The sequence below is a fragment of the Salmo trutta genome, chromosome 27, assembly GCF_901001165.1.
Source record: "Salmo trutta chromosome 27, fSalTru1.1, whole genome shotgun sequence".
NCBI lineage: Eukaryota > Metazoa > Chordata > Actinopteri > Salmoniformes > Salmonidae > Salmo > Salmo trutta.
Genome location: NC_042983.1, coordinates 4,332,588 through 4,345,856, shown reverse-complemented (window position 1 = coordinate 4,345,856; position 13,269 = coordinate 4,332,588). Strand labels below are relative to the sequence as shown.

At 41.1% G+C, this 13,269-nt stretch overlaps 1 protein-coding gene across 2 annotated transcripts in view; it reads left to right on the top strand.

Moving 5' to 3' along the window:
• Positions 1-3,611: 3,611 nt before the first annotated feature.
• LOC115164154 (uncharacterized) overlaps positions 3,612-13,269 on the top strand; it is a 43,145-nt gene continuing 33,487 nt past the window's right edge. For both annotated transcript variants that reach the window (XM_029716364.1, XM_029716362.1), the window contains exon 1: positions 3,612-3,851. The gene's annotated coding sequence lies outside the window, so the exon portion shown is untranslated. The remainder of the gene's footprint in view (positions 3,852-13,269) is intronic.

The following is a 13,269-nucleotide window of genomic DNA, read 5'->3' as shown; positions in this document are numbered from 1 at the left end:
AACATTGTTTGCATCAATGAGCTAGCCAGCTTTTTTTTTATGACCAGCACTGTAGGTGCGCGAGACAACTTTACCAGCATCATAGCATACGTATCAATGAATTGTATGGACAACTGAAATATAAGCGATAGCGTAATCAAAGTAAAATAACTACAGAAAAAAATGTATGAACGCGTTCAATTATTATGTGACGTGCAGTCATATTCAGGTCTTGATTGGTCAACAAGCTAATTTGACACGTCGAATTGTGTTATTTGACACTAAAATAGTACTCTTTGACGTGTATCTTTTTTGACCTGCAAAGACCCAAACGGCGTTCCATAGAAATCCTGGTTGAGAATGAAACGACAGAACAAATGAACAACAAAACAGCACAGCAAGGACTATAGGTGAAAGAAATAGGTTTTGATCATGTTTTACTGGTAATGGGTACATACGTAAATGCCAACAAAATAACGTTTTGGTCAGTGTGGTGTGTAACCTTAATTTAACTAGGCAAGTCAGTTAAGAACAAAGTCTTATTTACGATGATGGCCTACCCCGGCCAAACCCGGATGACGCTGGGCCAATTGTGCGCTGCCCTATGGGACTCCCAATCACGGCCGGATGTGATACAGCCTGGAATCGAACCAGGGACTGTAGTAACGCCTCTTGCGCTGAGATACAGTGCCTTTGACTGCTGCAACAATGTGTGTGTGTGTTAACTATTGTGTGTGTTTTAACTATTTAACTGTACTAGAATGCTTAAAAGGCTGCTAAAATTTTCAATATTGGTTATCAGTATCGGTATCGTTTTTCTGGGGCAAGAAAAATATTGGATATCGATATCGGCCAAAAATGTTGTATCAGTGCATCACTACTATTTAGTCCAATCAACAAAAGCTAAATATAATGTGGCTGTCCATGTTTCTGATTTCTCTCTGTTTGTGTGTGTGTGTGTGTGTGTGTGTGTGCATGCGTGTTCGTGCAAGCAGAAAAAACATTTACTCACACTACTTGTAGAGAAACGCCAATGCTATCCTCTTCTCTTTCATTTCGACGAAAGGGTCTATCACTCTGTCATTAAGTACACGCTTTTATGTTTTGTTGTCTTAGGCTACCTGGCTAAAATGCTTGCTCGCTAGCCTAACTTTCTTTCATGAGCATCGTTCTCTAGTTAACATTAGCCGTCTACATCTAGCTACATATTGAACTTCCATCCTCTCATGCCAGAGGCACAATGTATGAATTAATGGTTGGATCAGAATTGCTGTTATAGTCATTGGCAATTATGGAGAATTAAGTAAAACCACAAGTCCAAATCCCTATCTCCATCCATGGCTAATTTAGGAAAGGGCTTCCCTTGACACTTTTTTTTTGTGCGCCAGGACCATTCACAGTTGAGCTCACTCAGTTTAGCTCAATGCTAATTGGCTATTGTTTTATACAATTTCTTATCAAGGGAGGCCAAATGCTCGCTGGCTTCCCTTGCATTTAATTCTATGGGCGGCAACAATGTCATACTCTTTTGGACCAGACAGCATCAGATAGATGGCCTACACATACAGAGACAGGGGTGCTGTTTCGCTCGCTCTAATGATTTCTCCGGTGAGGTACATTAAGCTTCTTGTGAATTTAAGGAAAATTATGAAAATTATTGGGGAATTTTCTGGGGAAGCCTTCCCTCGGCCCCCATGAATACACTCCACTGCTTTCAATTCAACATACCGAAGCAAAACAAACTATGCAAGACTTAGTATGCAAAACTAACTATGCAAGAGATTTTGTTGTATTCAGAACTCATTGGAGTAGGATTCTGTAGCATTGACAGGCAGGACTCAGGCCTGTGTTCTACACAGACCAGTGTGCCATAACCAATCAGTAGGCTTATATGCAAATAGACCACTGCCATATATGGATCTGTGCCATTCACCTTGAACTGGACTGTTTTTACAGCATCAGCGGTCGTGAGTAGATGCGCTTGTTCTGAGATCAAAGCGAGAGCTACATGTAGCGATGTGTGCACATGTGTACATGTGTTCATATCCTTTGCTAGTTAGTGAGTTATTAGCCCAGTTATAGCTAATTTGTAGTCAGCAATGGGGGAGTGATTGCTTCATACAAGAGTACAAAACGCCTGCATTAATAGACATCTTTGAAAAGCGAGTCAGGTAAAGAGCTTTTTTTTCAACTTACAGGGGTAGTGTTAAATTTGGAGAGAGACTTGAGTAAACTAAGTAGGCAGAGGGTGGTATAATTTGTCTGATTCTCTGTAAAATTGTATGAGAATAATGCTTCATGTTATTTTGTAAAGTGGTTTCTTGCATCAAACAACACAACAACATTTTCAGTCACCTTGTCGGAAGGACAAGTGGATAAACAGGTTAATGTCAAGCCCTGCATGCTTTTTTCAAAAGTCTCATTGAATGTAGGCCTACATTGAACACCATACATTGGCTTCTACTGTAGGCTGTATTATGGAACAGCTATTTCAATGTTAAAATGCTATGGGATGCATTTTCTACATTGTTTTTGATGGTAGGCCACTCTGGTAGACCTACATTATGATCAAATAGCCACAGTACACTACTTGACCACTGTTAAAACTATCTTAAAGTGGACACAGCCTCAGTGTTCACAGTAAACACACGCCGGAAGTTGGAGCAGGTTTGATTCTCTTGTTATTGAGAATGTGTATGAATCATCCCCTTGAAGGTGAGCGTGGGAACCAACAAGCCAGACAGACTGGCAGGTGAAGGAGTGTGAAAGAGAGAGAGAGAAAGAGAGAGAGAGAGATTGTGGACAGATGAAGCAGAGCAGGTCTTTCGTGCATCTGAGGGGGAAGGCTGTCACAGAGGGGGGTGAAAGTTAGAGGGGGAGAGATGGGGAGGAAGACTGTCACAGAGGGGGGAGGGGCTCACAGCATGTCAGTAGACAGAGGATGGATCTCTAATGAGGGAGAAGGGAACTGTCTCTCTAAGTGTAACTTCGCAAATGGAGTTCGTGGATAAATATGGCTGATACAGTATGGATGTAGATGCCGGCTTTATTGGAGGCATATGCTATCTGGTCTTCAGTTGTGTGGATGTCAGCTTCTTGCAACAGTGAGGTTTCATTAAAAAAATGTTTTAAACCTTTATTTAACTAGGCAAGTCAGTTAAGAACAAATTATTATTTTACAATGATGGCCTACCGAGGAACAGTGGGTTAACTGCCTTGTTCAGGGGCAAAACTACAGATGTTACCTTGTCAGCTCGGAGATTTGATCCAGCAACCTTTCAGTGACAGGCCCAAAGCTCTAACCACTAGGCTACCTGCTGCCATGGTATGTGCTAGGTGTAATGTAAATGTCATGTAATGTAAAGGCTATGACATTCATCAGTTTGAGTAGATACCCTTTGGACTAAGTAATTGTCCATCAAATATCTAGCTCATGTGCACAAGTTAAATGCGGCTTCTAATCCTTATTTAGCATATAGTGTAATGACATCCAAAACAACTGCAACTGCTTTAGATGTGTTTTTTAAGGCTTTCTCATTGTGTGGGTGAAATTAGAGCCATGATTGAATGTGCTGTGTGTCCAGTATTGCTGTTCACGGCTTAGCCCAGGGTACAACAGCAGCGGGACATCTCAGTCCCACACATTACACCAGCTTAACTATCTGTCAACAACTGGCATTGAACGGCCAGCCGGCCACAATAAGGGAAGGTGCTTTAGTGGTGTCGACAGCAGAAACAGATGATGCAGCACAACAGAGAGAGATAGTTAGCCACAGGAGAATAAAAAAATCACAATGAGGGACAACAGCCAACGATAACAAGGAACAAGCCAGACTCCACAGTAAATGGAAGAGCTGATGGGGATTGGCTGGGTGAGTTGGGTCCTCTTCTGCACTCTAGTGGTGAAGTTTTGGAAATACAGGAGATTATTCTTCGGTCTATGACTAAACGATGAATGCATTGCATGATTAAACCCATTCCCATCTGTTTATTGGCTTGGGATTTAACAGCTGCTTTACTGTCATTTTTTTATTTTTATAAACAGTAGTTAATGTTCAGAACGTCAACACTCAATAGTATGGCTGTTACTTTTATGGAATCCAGCTGTTCAATACTGTGTTGCGGTCTGACTCACTTATTGTACTTGACACTTAGAATGTAGAATAAAATAGAAAAGGCTATCATATGAATATGATAATCCATCCCACTCATTAGATGGTTCTCCAATCTAGCATATTCCCGCATATAAATACTTAGGTATTTGGAGTGATATGGATTTGACGTTTAAAAACATCCAGATGAGATAGTTAAGAAGCTAAGATTTAAAATGGGCTTTTTCTACATAAACAGATGGTGCCTTTCTCTAATCAGCAGGAAGCAGATTATTCAGTCAACCTTTTTATCTGTTCTTGATTATGGTGATAATATTTATCAAAGTACAGTATTGATTGGGCACTTATTTGTGGAGGAATGTAACTGTTTATCTGGGTGATTTGTGATGTTTAATTTTGTGCTTCCCATGACTGTGTTTTTGTATTTTAATGTGTATATACAGTGCATTCGGAAAGTATTCAAAACCCTTTCCTTTTTCCACATTTTGTTACATTACAGCCTTATGCTAAAATGGATCAAATGCATTTTTTCCCCCTCATCTACACACAATACCCCATAATGACAAAGCGAAAACAGGTTTAGACATTTTTGCAAATGTATTAAAAATAAAACAGAAATACCTTATTTACATAAGTATTCAGACCCTTTGCTATGAGACAATCATGACTCAGGATAAGACCCAGATGCAGACAGTTTGAATCACAGATGTTTATTTACTAAACAGAGGGCAGGCAAACAACAGGTCAAGGGCAGACAGAGGTCAGTGTCAGTAAGGTACAGAACGGCAGGCAGGCTTCAGGTTAGGGTAGGCAGAGGTCAGTAATCCAGGGCAGTGTCAGAAAGGTGCAGAACCGCAGGCAGAATGGTCAGAACTGGGAAAAACCAAAAACTAGCGCACCGGAAACACGGGAACTTGACGTGGGACTTGACAGAACAAGACGAACTGGCAACAGACCAACAGAAAATGCATGTATAAATACACAGGAGATAATAGGGACAAATGGGAGACACCTGGTGGGGGGTGGAGACAAGCACAAGACAGGTGAAACAGATCAGGGTGTGACAGACTCGAAATTGAGCTTAGGTGTTTCCATTGATTATACTTGAGATGTTTCTACAACTTGATTGGAGTCCACTTGTGGTAAATTCCATTGATTGTACATGATTTTGAAAGGCACACCCCTGTCAATATGGATGTCAGAGCAAAAACCAAGCCATGAGGTCAAAGGAATTGTCTGTAGCGCGCCGAGACAAGATTCTGTCAAGGCACAGATCTGGGAAAGGGCACCAAAATATTTCTTCAGCATTGAAGGTCCCCAAGAACACATTGGCCTCCATCATTCTTAAATGGAAGAAGTTTGAAACCACCAATACTCTTCCTAGAGCTGGCCGCCCAGCCAAACTGATCAATCGGGGGAGGAGGGCCTTGGTCAGGGAGGTGACCAAGAAAGCCACTAGAGTGGGCAGACTGAAGCCACTCCTCAGTAAAAGGCACATGACAGCCTGCTTGGAGTTTGACAAAAGGCACCTAAAGGACTCTCAGACCATGAGAAACAAGATTCTCTGGTCTGATGAAACCAGTACTGAACTATTTGGCCTGAATGCCAAGCATCACATCTGGAGGAAACCTAGCACCATGGTGGAAACATGGTGGTGGCAGTATGATGCTGTGGGGATGTTTTTTAGAGGCAGGGACTGGGAGACTAGTCAGGATTGAGGGAAAGGGCCTCAGACTGGGGTGAATCTCTGCCAAAGGTGCTTCAACAAAGTACTGAGTAAAGTGTCTGAATAGTTATCTAAATGTGAGATTTTGTTTTTTTATTTTTAATACATTTGCAAAAATGTCAACCTGTTTTTGCTTTGTCATGGGGTATTGTGTGTCGATTGATGGGGGGGGGGGACAATTTAATCTACTTTAGAATATGGCTGTAACATAATTTTTGGGAAAAAGTGAACGGGTGTGAATACTTTCCAAATGCACTGTATATTTTGGTTATAATGTGGATATTTATGTTTTATTATACAGGGTGCATTTGCAAAAGAGACCTAGGTCTCAATATGTCTTCCCTGTTAAAACCTGTTGAGGAAAGACGTTCCACTAGTGGAACCCCTCGCTAACAGCCAATGAAATAGCAGGGCGCCAAATTCAAAACAACAAAAATCTCATAATTCAAATTCTCAAACATACAAGTATTATAAAACATTTTAAAGATAAACTTCTCGTTAATCCAACCACAGTGTCAGATTTCAAAAAGGCTTTACGGCGAAAGCATACCATGTTAGGACAGCACCTAGACAAGAAAAACCACACAGCCATTTTCCAAGCAAGGAGAGACATCCCAAAAACCAGAAATACAGCTAAAATGAATCACTAACCTTTGACGATCTTCTTCAGATGACTCTCCCAGGACTCAATGTTACACAATACATGTATATTTTGCTCGATAAAGTTCATATTTATATCCAAAAAACCCATTTTACATACAGCGTGTAATGTTCAGAAATGTTTTGCCTCCAAAACTTTCGGTGAATGAGCACATCAATTTACAGAAATACTCATCATAAACGTTGATAAAAGATACAAGTGTTATGCATAGGATTATAGATGCTCTTCTCCTTAATGCAACCGCGGTGTCAGATATCAAAAAAGCTTTACGGAAAAAGCACACCATGCAATAATCTGAGTACAGCGGTCAGACACCAAAACAAGCCATACAGATACCCGCCATGTTGTGGAGTCAACAGAAGTCAGAAATAGCATTACAAATATTCACTTACCTTTGATGATCTTCATCAGAATGCACTCCCAGGATTCCAGTTCCACAATAAATGTTTGTTTTGTTTTGATAAAGTCCATATTTATGTCCAAATACCTCCTTTTTGTTCGCGCGTTCAGTTCACTATTCCAAATGCACAATGCGCGAGCAGACGAAAAGTAAAAAAAGTTACATTATAGATCGTAGAAACATGTCAAACGATGTATAGAATCAATCTTTAGGATGTTTTTAGCATAAATCTTCAATAATATTCCAACCGGACAATTCCTTTGTCTTTAGAAATGAAAAGGAACTCAGCTCACTCTCACGGCTGCGCGCATGACTGAGCTCATTGCATTTTTCCAGACACCTGGTTCAAATAGCTCTTATTCTTTCCCCATTCACAGTAGAAGCCTGAAACAATGTTCTAAATACTGTTGACATCTAGTGGAAGCCTTGGAAAGTGCAATATGACCCCACAGACACTTTATATTGGATAGGCAATCACTTGAAAAACTACAAACCTCAGATTTCCCACTTTCTGGTTGGATTTTTTTCTCAGGTTTTTGCCTGCCATATGTGTTCTGTTATACTCACAGACATCATTCAAACAGTTTTAGAAACTTCAGAGTGTTTTGTATCCAAATCTACTAATAATATGCATATATAAGCTTCTGGCCCTAAGTAGCAGGCATTTTACTCTGCCCCCTGTCCCAAACAGGTTAAAATAAAAGTTACATTAAAAATGTTAAATATAATGCACTATTCACATAATGCATCCCCTTGAAGCTGGGGAGCAGGAGCGTACGGACAGTAGCTCCATAAACAGACACATTGCCTCAGTGAGAATGGCAGAAAACAAACACAGGCCTGCCAAGCACAACCTAGAGGCCCCTATCTGTTTATATGGATGTAATGGATCCAGCAGGCGATCAGAAACCGGGGCCCAGTCGCTCCAGGATCACTTTGAACAGCATAGAGCATAAGAAACCAAAAGAATGTTTGGAGCCAAATTGGATGCCAGATGATGGCTGAATGGTCCTATACAGTAGCAGCATTTACACAGCTCACAGCAGGTCACAGCAGTGAGGGAGAGATGATGAGATCTCTATGGAGATACAGTACTATCAAGATACAGTTTATTCCTGTTAAATGTCTAAACCATATGACTGAAGGCCATTAGGATGAATCCAAATAAATGCATCTGGTGTTATCCTATGGGATTCTGCTTTAGAGAGCTCTCTGTTGATATACGAGTTTCCTGTTTTTAATGAAGCAAACAAGTTTAAGAATAGTAGAGTCTCACAGATACAGTAGGGTTACCTACTATAAGACATCAATTTGATTAGACTATCAAAGGTCACAAATCCTAATCACAATATAATCTCTACGAAACTATTCTGAACTACTATGTTTTCACACATGAAAATGGTCTAATAAAGACTATAAAATCCATTTCACAAGCAACAGATGCCATATACCCAGTAGTGGCCTCTTGAGGATACAATCCCGATAACGGGATTGGTTGGACAACAACCAGTGAGATAGCATGGCGCGATATTCAAAACAAAATAATCTCAAAATTAAAATGTAAGTATTATACGGCATTTTAAAGATACTCTACTCTTAATCCAATAACATTGTCCGATTTCAAAAAGGCTTTACGGTGAAAGCAAAACATTAGATTATTTTAGCATCTCAGCAAAAAAAAAAGCAATTTTCCAAGCACGATAGCATCACAAAACCAGATATACAGCTAAAATGAAGCACTAACCTTTGACAATCTTCATCAGATGACACTCCTAGGACATCATGTTAGACAATACATGCATTTTTTTGTTCGATCAAGTTTATATTTATATCCAAAAATCAAATTTTTACATTGGCGCGTGACGTTCAGAAAATGTTTTCTCCCCATAACTTTCGGTGAATAGGCACATTTAATTTACAGAAGAACTCATAAACGTTGATAGAATTTATAACAATTATTTAAAGAATTAGAGATAATCTACTCCTTTATGCAACCACTTTGTCAGATTTCAAAATAACATTACGGAAAAAGCACATTGTTCAATATTCTGAGTACAGAACTTAGCCTTCAATGCTAAGCTACACAGTTAGCCTACAACCACTTCCACAAGAAATGTTCATTTGTTCTGCAAAGTCCATCATTTATGTCCAAATACGTCCGTTTTGTTGACCCATCCAGAACACTTTACAATGCCATGTGGCGTGGATGCAAATCCATAGACAAAATGTTCAAAGTTCCATTACCGTTTGTAGAAACACGTCAAACGATGTTTACAATCAATCCTTTGGGGTATTTTTTAACGTAAAATTGCGATAATTTTACAACCGGGCAATACATATTCATCCCAGAAGAAAAATAAAAAACCAACAAAGACACGTGCACACGCGTCATAAGACACTCTCCTCAGACTGGCCAGTGATTGACTGAGCCATAATTTTCTGCCCGGTAAGAGATGACAGTTGAAACCAGTTCCTAAAGATTGTTGACAGCCAATGGAAGAGGAGGTGCAACGTAAATCCTATGTCACTGTAGTTTTTCAAGGGATTCAAAACAAAAACTACATTTCTAATTTCTCCCACTTCCTGATTCAATTTTTCTCAGTTTTTTTGCCTGCCATATGAGTTCTGTTATACTCACAGACACCATTCAAACAGTTATACTATGCATATTCTATTTTCTGGGCCAGAGTAGTAACCTGTTTAAATTGGGTACGTTTTTCATCTGGCCGTGAAAATACTGCCCCCTAGCCCCAACAGGTTTTAAGACGCCTAAATGAATTAACCACAGTTTATGCCAAAATAATCCAGACACATCTGCAAATAAAAACACAGTGACCAATGCAACAAAGCAACAGGAAAGAGCCATAAAGCACAGCCCATGTAAGTAGCAGCACATATAGCTAGGCAGAGACAGAAGGACATAAGGTTAGGATGTTTAAAGATGCATGAGGAACCAGTGTGACTTGGTGTCAAAGCTGTCAGCTGCTCAGGTGTGCTCAGGTGTCACTGTCAGTGGTGTAGTGTGAGACGGGAGCAGAGAACAGGAGATCAACAGGTGGATGGGTATCAGATTACCTAGAGGGAGATTTTACCTGGCTGAGCTGAAAATACAGATATATACTTTTTTGCAAGATAACAGGTAAGACAGCTGTTTATTTGTGGTTTGTTCCAATTACAGTTGCTGTAATAGTAGAATCTGTATCATTGATGGTAGAAGTTAGATTAGTAGATTATTGTTTTACAGCAGAGGCTATTGGGGAATGGGAGATGTTAGTGAGTGAAGCCCAATTACTTGTAAGTCACCATTGATTATGGGTCGTGTATGCTTGTATGACTTTTCAAATCAATATTGACACACGATGAGTAGATCTGTGACACTTGTCAGAAATCATCCACAAAAATGTTTAAGGTAAAATGTGTTTGACATTAACAAGTACGTCAACAAAATACTATTCCTAGGTATCAGCGACCAAACCTCCTCTCCCTGCAAAAGACCACAGCATAGACCAGCATACATTTCAAGCTTGTCCACGCTGGTCTGTGTAGGTCTGATGCTGGACAAGCTGGTCTGACCAGGATGGTCTAACTTAGGGATGGGCAACTTTGATGGGGGTGGGGGCCACAAATAATTTGAACTCGTCATGAGGAGCCACAGTGGCTCGCGGGTATGAGTACCCACATCCATACCCACACATGCAGTCAGAGCCGGCCCTAGCCTTTTCGGGGCTCTAACTGAAAAAATGCCCCCCCACCTTGCGAGCAAAACATTTTAGAGGCCCCCCTCTTGACAACAGAGAGAAAAAAAAGTACATTTCCTGCAATCCTACACATTTTGCCATGGGGCGTAGAGAAAATCTTGACGTTTTAAAGCAAGTTTGCTGTAATTCTACACATTTTGCCATGGGGGGAGAGAACATTTTGCAATTTCACAGCCAATTTCATACAATTCTACACATTTTGTTATAGGGTGGAGAGAAATGTTAGCAGTTTTATTTATCTGAGTGAGAGTGACTAACAAAATCAATGGGGGCCCCTCGGTCGGTAATTTTAGATAGCTGGCTAGACTAATTTATATATTTTTTGCTGACATGGGCTAATTGGGTGACTGTCAGTGACTCATACACAATATATATAAAAGTATGTGGACACCCCTTCAAATGATTGGATTCGGCTATTTCAGCCACACCCATTGCTGACAGGTGTACAAAATCTTAACGCTACAGCATATAATGACATTCTAGACAATTCTGTGCTTCCAACTTTGTGGCAACAGTTTGGGGAAGGCGCTTTCCTGTTTCAGCATGACAATGTCCCCGTGCATTAAAGCGATGTCCATACAGAAATGGTTTGAGAGATCGGTGTGGAAGAACTTGACTGGCCTGCACAGAGCGGCCTAATCACCCAACATCAATGCCCAACCTCACTAATGCTCTTGTGGCTGAATGGAAGTAAGTCCCCTCAGCAATGTTCCAACATCTAGTGGAAAGCCTTCCCAGAAGAGTGGAGGCTGATATAGCAGGAAAGGGGGGGACCAACTCCATATTAATGTCCTTGATTTTGGAATGAGATGTTCGACGAGCAGGTGTCCACAAACTTTTGGTCATGTAGTGAAGCAAGAGAGAAAATGCTGATGCATAACCAAATTTCGAAATTGCACCTTGTGTATTCTACTATTCTAACTCTCAACGGTAATTTGAGACCCCGACTGATCCGTGGGCCTACAAGGGCCGCCAGTTGCCCATCCCTCGTATAGCTGGTAAAGCTGGTCTGACCAGCAAGGTCTAGCTGGTTAGGCTGGCCAAACTGGTAATGCTGGTGACCAAGCTGGTCCATGCTGGTCTATGCTGGTCCAGCATGGTCTAGCTGGTCAAGCTGGTCTGCAAAACCACGCCCAAAACCATCATTATCATATTTACCAGCATGCTCTATTGCAGTTAGATTTATGTTTCAATACCTTTTTTGTTTGTTGTGTTTTTGCATGTACGGTCGTGGCCAAAAGTTTTGAGAATGACACAAATATTCATTTTCACAAAGTCTGCTGCCTCAGTTTGTATGATGGCAATTTGCATATACTCCAGAATGTTATGAAGAGTGATCAGATTAATTGCAATTAATTGCAAAGTCCCTCTTTGCCATGCCACAAAAGGACCAGCTGACATCATGTCAGTGATTCTCTCGTTAACACAGGTGTGAGTGTTGACGAGGACAAGGCTGGAGATCACTCTGTCATGCTGATTGAGTTCAAATAACAGAATGGAAGCTTCAAAAGGAGGGTGGTGCTTGGAATTATTGTTCTTCCTCTGTCAACCATGGTTACCTGCAAGGAAACACGTGCCGTCATCATTGCTTTGCACAAAAAGGGCTTCACAGTCAAGGATATTGCTGCCAGTAAGATTGCACCTAAATCAACCATTTATCGGATCATCAAGAACATCGAGGAGAGCGGTTCAATTGTTGTGAAGCAGGCTTCAGGGCGCCCAAGAAAGTCCAGCAAGTGCCAGGATTGTCTCCTAAAGTTGATTCAACTGCGGGATCGGGGCACCACCAGTACAGAGCTTGCTCAAGAATGGCAGCAGGCAGGTGTGAGTGCATCTGCACGCACAGTGAGGTGAAGACTTTTGGAGGATGGCCTGGTGTCAAGAAGGGCAGCAAAGAAGCCACTTCTCTCCAGGAAAAACATCAGGGACAGACTGATATTCTGCAAAAGGTACAGGGATTGGACTGCTGAGGACTGGGGTAAAGTCATTTTCTCTGATGAATCCCCTTTCCAATTGTTTGGGGCATCCGGAAAAAAGCTTGTCCGGAGAAGACAAGGTGAGCGCTACCATCAGTCCTGTGTCATGCCAACAGTAAAGCATCCTGAGACCATTCATGTGTGGGGTTGCTTCTCAGCCAAGGGAGTGGGCTTACTCACAATTTTGCCTAAGAACACAGCCATGAATAAAGAATGGTACCAACACATCCTCCGAGAGCAACTTTTTCCAACCATCCAGGAACAGTTTGGTGACAAACAATGCCTTTTCCAGCATGATGGAGCACCTTGCCATAAGGCAAAAGTGATAACTAAGTGGCTCGGGGAACAAAACATCAATATTTTGGGTCCATGGCCAGGAAACTCCCCAGACCTTAATCCCATTAAGAACTTGTGGTCAATCCTCAAGAGGCGGGTGGACAAACAAAAACCCACAAATTCTGACAAACTCCAAGCATCAGTCAGGATGTGGCCCAGAAGTTAATTGACAGCATGCCAGGGTGGGTTGCAGAGGTTTTGAAAAAGAAGGGTCAACACTGCAAATATTGACCCTTTGCATCAACTTCATGTAATTGTCAATAAAAGCCTTTGACACTTATGAAATGTAATTATACTTCAGTATTCCATAGTAACATCTGA